Consider the following 6,315-nt stretch of genomic DNA (forward strand, 5'->3'; position numbering starts at 1 on the left):
TTCTCACTTTTTTTTTTTAAGAGCAAGAAATATGGGTTATTTGTCCTTGTTATTGGAATAGTGTCCCTAACAGTCATGACATGGGGGAGAGGGGTGAGATTTATGAGCTTCGTTTACAGCAATATTGGTATAATACACCGCTGCCCTTCATTTGGTAACTTAGCAAAGACCTGAAAAAAAAAAAAGAATAGTAATACTCCAGATTTGTTTATTTCAAGGTGGTTTGGGTTTTGGGAAGCCCTTCCAATCCAGCAGAGAACTTAGAAGCCAAGGCCAACTATCAGTAGACTTAAAGCCAAGCCATCACAGTGCTCAGCATACATTAATGTGAGTTTCTTTGTGAGAAAATTACCTGCTTCCAGACCATGAAACAAAAAATAGATCTACAGTGGAAATTGAAAACAAACAGAGGTCAGAAAAAAAACAGCTAAGACAGTGATTTAGTCAGATGCATTTTTTTGTTGTAGGAGCACGTCCTTTCTCATGTTTTTGGTGTAGTGTATCCGCGGTCCCCAGGCCGTGGACCAGTACCTGTCTGTGGCCTGTTAGGAACCGTGGGCACAGCAGGAGGTGAGCATCCAGCAAGGGAGCGAAACTTCATCTGTATTGACAGCCGCTTCCCATCACTTGCATCACCGCATATGCTCTGCCTCCTGTTGTTAGATTTTGGTACCGCACACCCTACCGTAAACTGCGCATGCGAGGGATCTAGCTTGCGCGCTCCTTATGGGAATCTAATGCCTGATCTGAGGTGGAGCTGAGGCGGTGATGCTAGTGCTGGGGAGCAGCTATAAATACAAGTCACCATTAGCAGAGGGGTTTGACTGCACAATAAATGTAATGTGCTTGAATCATCCTGAAACCATCCCCCCGCGCCCAGTCTGTGGAAAAAATTGTCTTCCATGACACTGGTCCCTGATGCCAAAAAGGTTGGGGACTGCTGTTACATAACCACAAAATAGTTCCGCATTTCAGAATTTAAAACAAAAGTTGCTAGCATTTTGCTTCTGTGCCAGTTATTATTCATAGGGTCCCATTAAATGTAAGTATACTGAGAACATCAAATATAGAGGAAACAGTCTGATAATTAACATTCCAGTAGGAAAATGACCAATGCTCCCCCTCCGGGCTTGACTGCTGTCACCTTGGCTGGCCTGGGTTTCAAGCCTTGGCTGCTGGGCTCGTGGCTGCTTGGATTCCTAACTCGTAACTCTCTCCAGTATCTGGTTTTTGTTTCAGAAATAATCATGTGTTTAAAAATATGCAAATGGAAGAATATTTAATCACTGAAGAGAAGTAAAATACTGTTGATATTTTGGTATATAACCTTCCCATTTTTTCTGTGCATGTTCATATGGATTTTTATTTTTTTATCAAAAGTGAAATCATCCTCTGCCTACTACTCGTAACCAGCTTGTTTCATAACATGTTATTTTCCTGTGTCGTTAAATAATTACACCAATCTTGTATTTCATTTATGGCTGTGTTCATTAGCCCTTGCTTGGTCTCCCAGGATTTGGGTTCAAGATACCTGCTTGTCCCAAACTGTCTCTCCCTGTCTCAGCGAGTCCAGTGCCCCTACGTGTCTTGTCATTGTTGACCCAGGATGAGTCAGTCTGCAGAGGGTTTGAGAGAGAAGTATGTAAACAGAAGGTGGAAAGGTTGGTCCTACCATGATACCTTGCTTATTCCTGGTGCAGTAGCCCCCTCTTACCTGCAGTCTGTTACCTGTGGTCAGCCGTGGTCTGAAAGTGGGTGAGTACAGTGCAATAAGGTGTTTTGAGAGAGGCCTATTCACATAACTTTTTGTTACTCTATTATTGTTCATCTCTTACTGTGCCTAATTTATACATTAAACTTTATCACAGGTATGTATGTATAGGAAAGAACATAGAATATATAGGATTTCGGTACTATTCACAGCCTCCGGCATCCACTGGGGGTCTTGGGAGACTGCTGCATGTGCCACGTGCCATGTGTGATTCTGGAGGCAGAGCAGGCCAGGCTGGGGACATCTAGACAACTGGACTTGAGCAACCTAGGCAGGACTCAGATGTGAGGGAGCCAGTTACTAGCATGAAACACAAGGTCAGGGCAGCACAAGGCTCGTTTGCACAAGGTGGCCTCCTTAGAAGAGCACAATTGCTGGTGGCGAATGTGGGCAGTTGACAAGTGGGGTTAAATGAAGGTTAGAAGGCAGAACCGGCAGGGGGCCAAGCAGATCACTACATGCACATAGATACCTTTGGGTCTTATGGGCAGTGAGTGACAATTAATCATTACTGTATCTAATTTTTTTGTCTTAGCCAGCTTTGTATAAATAAAGCTAAATTCAAGATATCAAAAAAAAAAAGGATCTCACTTGTTAAGTTATGTAGAGGTTAAAAGCGAGTGCTCTGGAACCAGAATGCCTGGATTCAAATCCCATGCCAGCTGTGCTTCTGGGCCTGTTTCATGAGTGAAATGAAAATAATACCTACTTCACAAGGTGGTGAATGAGCTAGCACGTAAAAGGCTTAGGCAGTGCCCTGGTGCAGGGTGCTCTGTACGTGTTAGCTGTCTGTGCATCCCACGAGAAAAGCTGCCAGACAGCGGCAGGTAAGGGGCTCATCCCAGATCGTGAGCCATTCCGGGCCTTCTGGAGCACAGGCAGGACTTCCAACAGTCTGGATCCCTGGGAATTCTGAAGAGCAGACTTCAGGTTTTGGAAAGTGGTCCAACACCTTCCTAAGGTGCCTGTCAAGTTGATTAATGTCATTTTCAAGGCTACTGTACTGAGCGTTGGGTGGCAGCAACAGCAGTGTGCCTTTATAAACTAATTCACCAGGAACTAGAAGCCTCCTAGGTGCCAGAAATTGCAGAGGACACAGAAGAACGAGGCCAGGTCCCTCTTCGAAAGGCTGGTTACAGTCTAGAGAAGGTAGTCATATCAGCTGCAGCGCTGTTCTCCAAATAGTGTGATAGATACGAATATTCCGCCATTTCTGAGCCTAGGAATCCTGCACCCCTGGGTTCTAGTGGACTAAGATTTTCTTGCTCCATCCTCAGTCATTCTCACTAATTCCAATTCAGTAGGCCTTTGGCAGACAGAGGAATCTCTGGGTGTTTCTCATACACAGCTGGGTCTGGGAACAACCAAACTAGAGTCCATGCACATACAGCCTCTGACTAAGCTTTTCCTGCTCTCTTCTTGCAAAGCGAAAGTGCTCCACACAGGAAATGGTGTTAGCATTTTTTAGCTGTTCACAAATGAGGGTGGCCCAGAGGAAAGACGGGCTCGGGCTTTCCAGAGGGAAACACCGACAAGCCAGACAAAGCCTCCAGATGCCTCAGCGGGGCTCCCTTCAATCACTGTCAACTGCTGTTGGCACAGGGATGAAACTGATTTGCCTTGGCCACATGTCCTTGGGAAGGAAGCCGTTCTCCCCTCTGGGACTCAGCATCTGCATCTATGATTTAAGGGGGGTTGGGGAAAATCCTAACTGGATGCCCACTTTCTTGTGGGAAAAAAGCTGCTATTTTTTGCTTGGAGCCCAGCATCTATCCTTAAGTGTTTGGAGGCCAGGCCGTTCCAGTCCTGGTGGGTTGTGAGATAACCTCCCATCATTAAAAACCAGCAAACACCTACCCTACAGCCAGGGCAGGGCTGTGACCTGGCTTTGACCAATCACATACACCTGCCCGGATTCTGATTCAGATACTAATTAATAAAACAGGAACAGAAACAGACGGGGCAGCTTCCTCACCCAGGCCCCGAAGCAGCTGTCGGGAACAGACGTGGTTCTGGCCGTGGCACAAGCAGGCGCTGCACCACACCAGACAGAGTGAGAGAGAGTGTGGCATGACTTTGCCTGTGGCCCTGCACTTTCTTTACCCAACTTGTTCCTGCCTATTCTGCAAGCTTAGTTCTGCAGTCATTTTATATCCTTTCAATTAATTTCAGTTTCAATCATTCAGAATGGGTTTTTGTTGCTCTAATTAAGAGCCCAAAGATATAACCACTAAGGTTTGGTTTCTCGCTGTCCCTCTGTGTGTGGAATGTCCAGGTCTCTCACCGCCATTTGGGCCCTTTCTGCCTGCAGCCACCCTGCTCCCGAGCATAGGGAAACGGGTTTCGAGCAAGACCAGGGCCTGAAACACTAGGGCAAGGATGCTTCGAAGGAAGCACAAGGGGTGAGCTCTCCACCTCTAGGGACAGGTCACGGAGGAGCTGCTCTGGATCTGGAGGTTTTGCAGGCAGCAAAAAGTGGGACCTTTGGCCCTACTCGGAGCCTCGTGGGGAGTGTCACGGCTGGGAAAAAGGAGCTGAGGGTCCTCAGGCCTCACAGGGCAGCGGTTTCTGGAGCCCAGTGGAACTTGCAGTGAGCCTGGAGCAAGTGACTTCCCTGCTCTGTGCCTTAGCTCCCTCTTCTACAGAAGGGGAGGAAGGATGGAAGGTGAGGTGGGGAGTTGGGCGGTCAGCTCTTAGAAACCAGAGCTACAGATACTGTCACCAAAAACATCAGGAAAAGGGGGAAGAAGTTCAGAACCAAGAAAAATGACATTGTCTAGGACTTACCTGCTTTCTCATACCCTCCCTCCTCCCTCAGAACGTCAGGATGGTTTAAGCCAATAAACTGCTAAAAGTCACCCTCTTTCTGGAGAAGTCTCACCTTCCCAAGACTCCGGATCTGCCCAGCAGAGGGCCCCTCAGACCTGCCCCTCAGTGGGACAGCTGGGATGGGCCAGCACCGCTATGCAGCCCGGTCAGCACCGGAGCTGCTGGTGATGTGTGATTTGTCTTTGTTGGCTGGTGTAGGAGAGCTACAAGGGGGTTCATCTTCTCCATCACAGAGGAGAGGACAGAGTAGGGCAGAGCGGGAACAAACACTTGCCAGGCTCAGTCGTGCTCAGAGGACGCACTTGGGAGGACAATGAGAAACGAGTGGACGCCCGGCTGGTCGGGCCCGGAGCCCAGTCTTTATGTCCTTCAGCTGCTTTAAGCCTGGGAGGGACCGTGTTGCCCGGGTGTGACACTGAGGAAGCAGACGCCCAGGAGAGAGTCAGGGGTGCAAGGGCCGAGGCGTCCTTCCTCCTCCCTGCCGCCCTGGGAACGTGCTGGTCCTCAGGCGCAGACCGAGAAACCAGCAGGAGCCGGGAACCTGAGCCTCAGTCCCGCGCTGGCCATGCGGGGGCAAGGACACAGGTTTGGCTTCCAGCCCGGACACTGCAGTAGGGACGGCCACCAGGGCAGCTTTGGGCGAGGAAACAAGAAAAGACAACACCACAGTAGCAGCACCTGGGACTCCGTTCTGATAGCACATATTTGAACATCTACTAAGAGCAAGAGTAAGGGGTGCGGAGTGATGCCAGTCCCACTCCCCAGGCTGAGGTGAGAGGGATCTGAGGAGAATCCAGGGGAAAATGGACCAGAGAAAATAACCACGCAGAAGAACAGCTTTGGGAAGGGGTGACATCAGAGTCCTGAAGGATGCTTTAATGGACAGCACAGAGGGGAAGGAAGGCAGGAAACGAGGCGTTCCTGCAAGGTGAGCAGCACGATCAAAGGCAAAGAGGCAGTGTGGGGACTGGACTCTGGAGTCTGTCCCTCTTAGAGGGCTGGTGCTGTCACTTGCTAGCAAGTCACTTCCCTGTGCCTCACAGCCGTCCTTTGTAAAATGAGAACAGTACCATCTCCCTCGTGCCTGCTGTAAGGGTTTTATGAGCTGGCACAGTGAGCACTTCAGAAAGCTTAGCTGCCATTAGCAGAGCATGACATACACCTCAGGAAGGCGGTGAGAGATGGATCTAGGAACCTTGGTGGAAATCAGGAATGAGGCTGGAAAGCCAAGCTGCAAAGTTTGACCTTGAACTTGGTGTGCAGTGGGGAGAAAGGAGACACAGTACTGAGTTGTGCATTAGGACGCATCCTGGCTAGTGTTCAGGGGCGAGAGGACCCAGGTGAAACTGGAGGTGGAGCAAACAGGGACCCAGAGAGGGAAGAAGGAACAGATGGGAGAGACACCATGGCACTGCGTCCTCCAGGTGCAACCAGTGATACTGGATGGTTCCAAGATGACAAGAGGGTGTGATGACCACAGAGATAAGGGATGGAAAGGAGCTGCCACTCGCAAATACAGAGAAACCCATGTGTGGCCTTGTGCAAGTAACTTCACCTCCTTAGCTCACTTTCCACATCTAACTAAGGGGAAATCATCCCTGCCTTGCAGGATTATGGTGAGAATGAAATAAATCAGCAAGCGCACAGCAGCTTTTGCATAAGAAGGACTAACCAAGTGTTAGTCTCTTCTCCCCCTTAATTATTTCACGTGGCAA

The sequence above is a fragment of the Eulemur rufifrons genome, chromosome 1, assembly GCF_041146395.1.
Source record: "Eulemur rufifrons isolate Redbay chromosome 1, OSU_ERuf_1, whole genome shotgun sequence".
Classification (NCBI taxonomy): domain Eukaryota; kingdom Metazoa; phylum Chordata; class Mammalia; order Primates; family Lemuridae; genus Eulemur; species Eulemur rufifrons.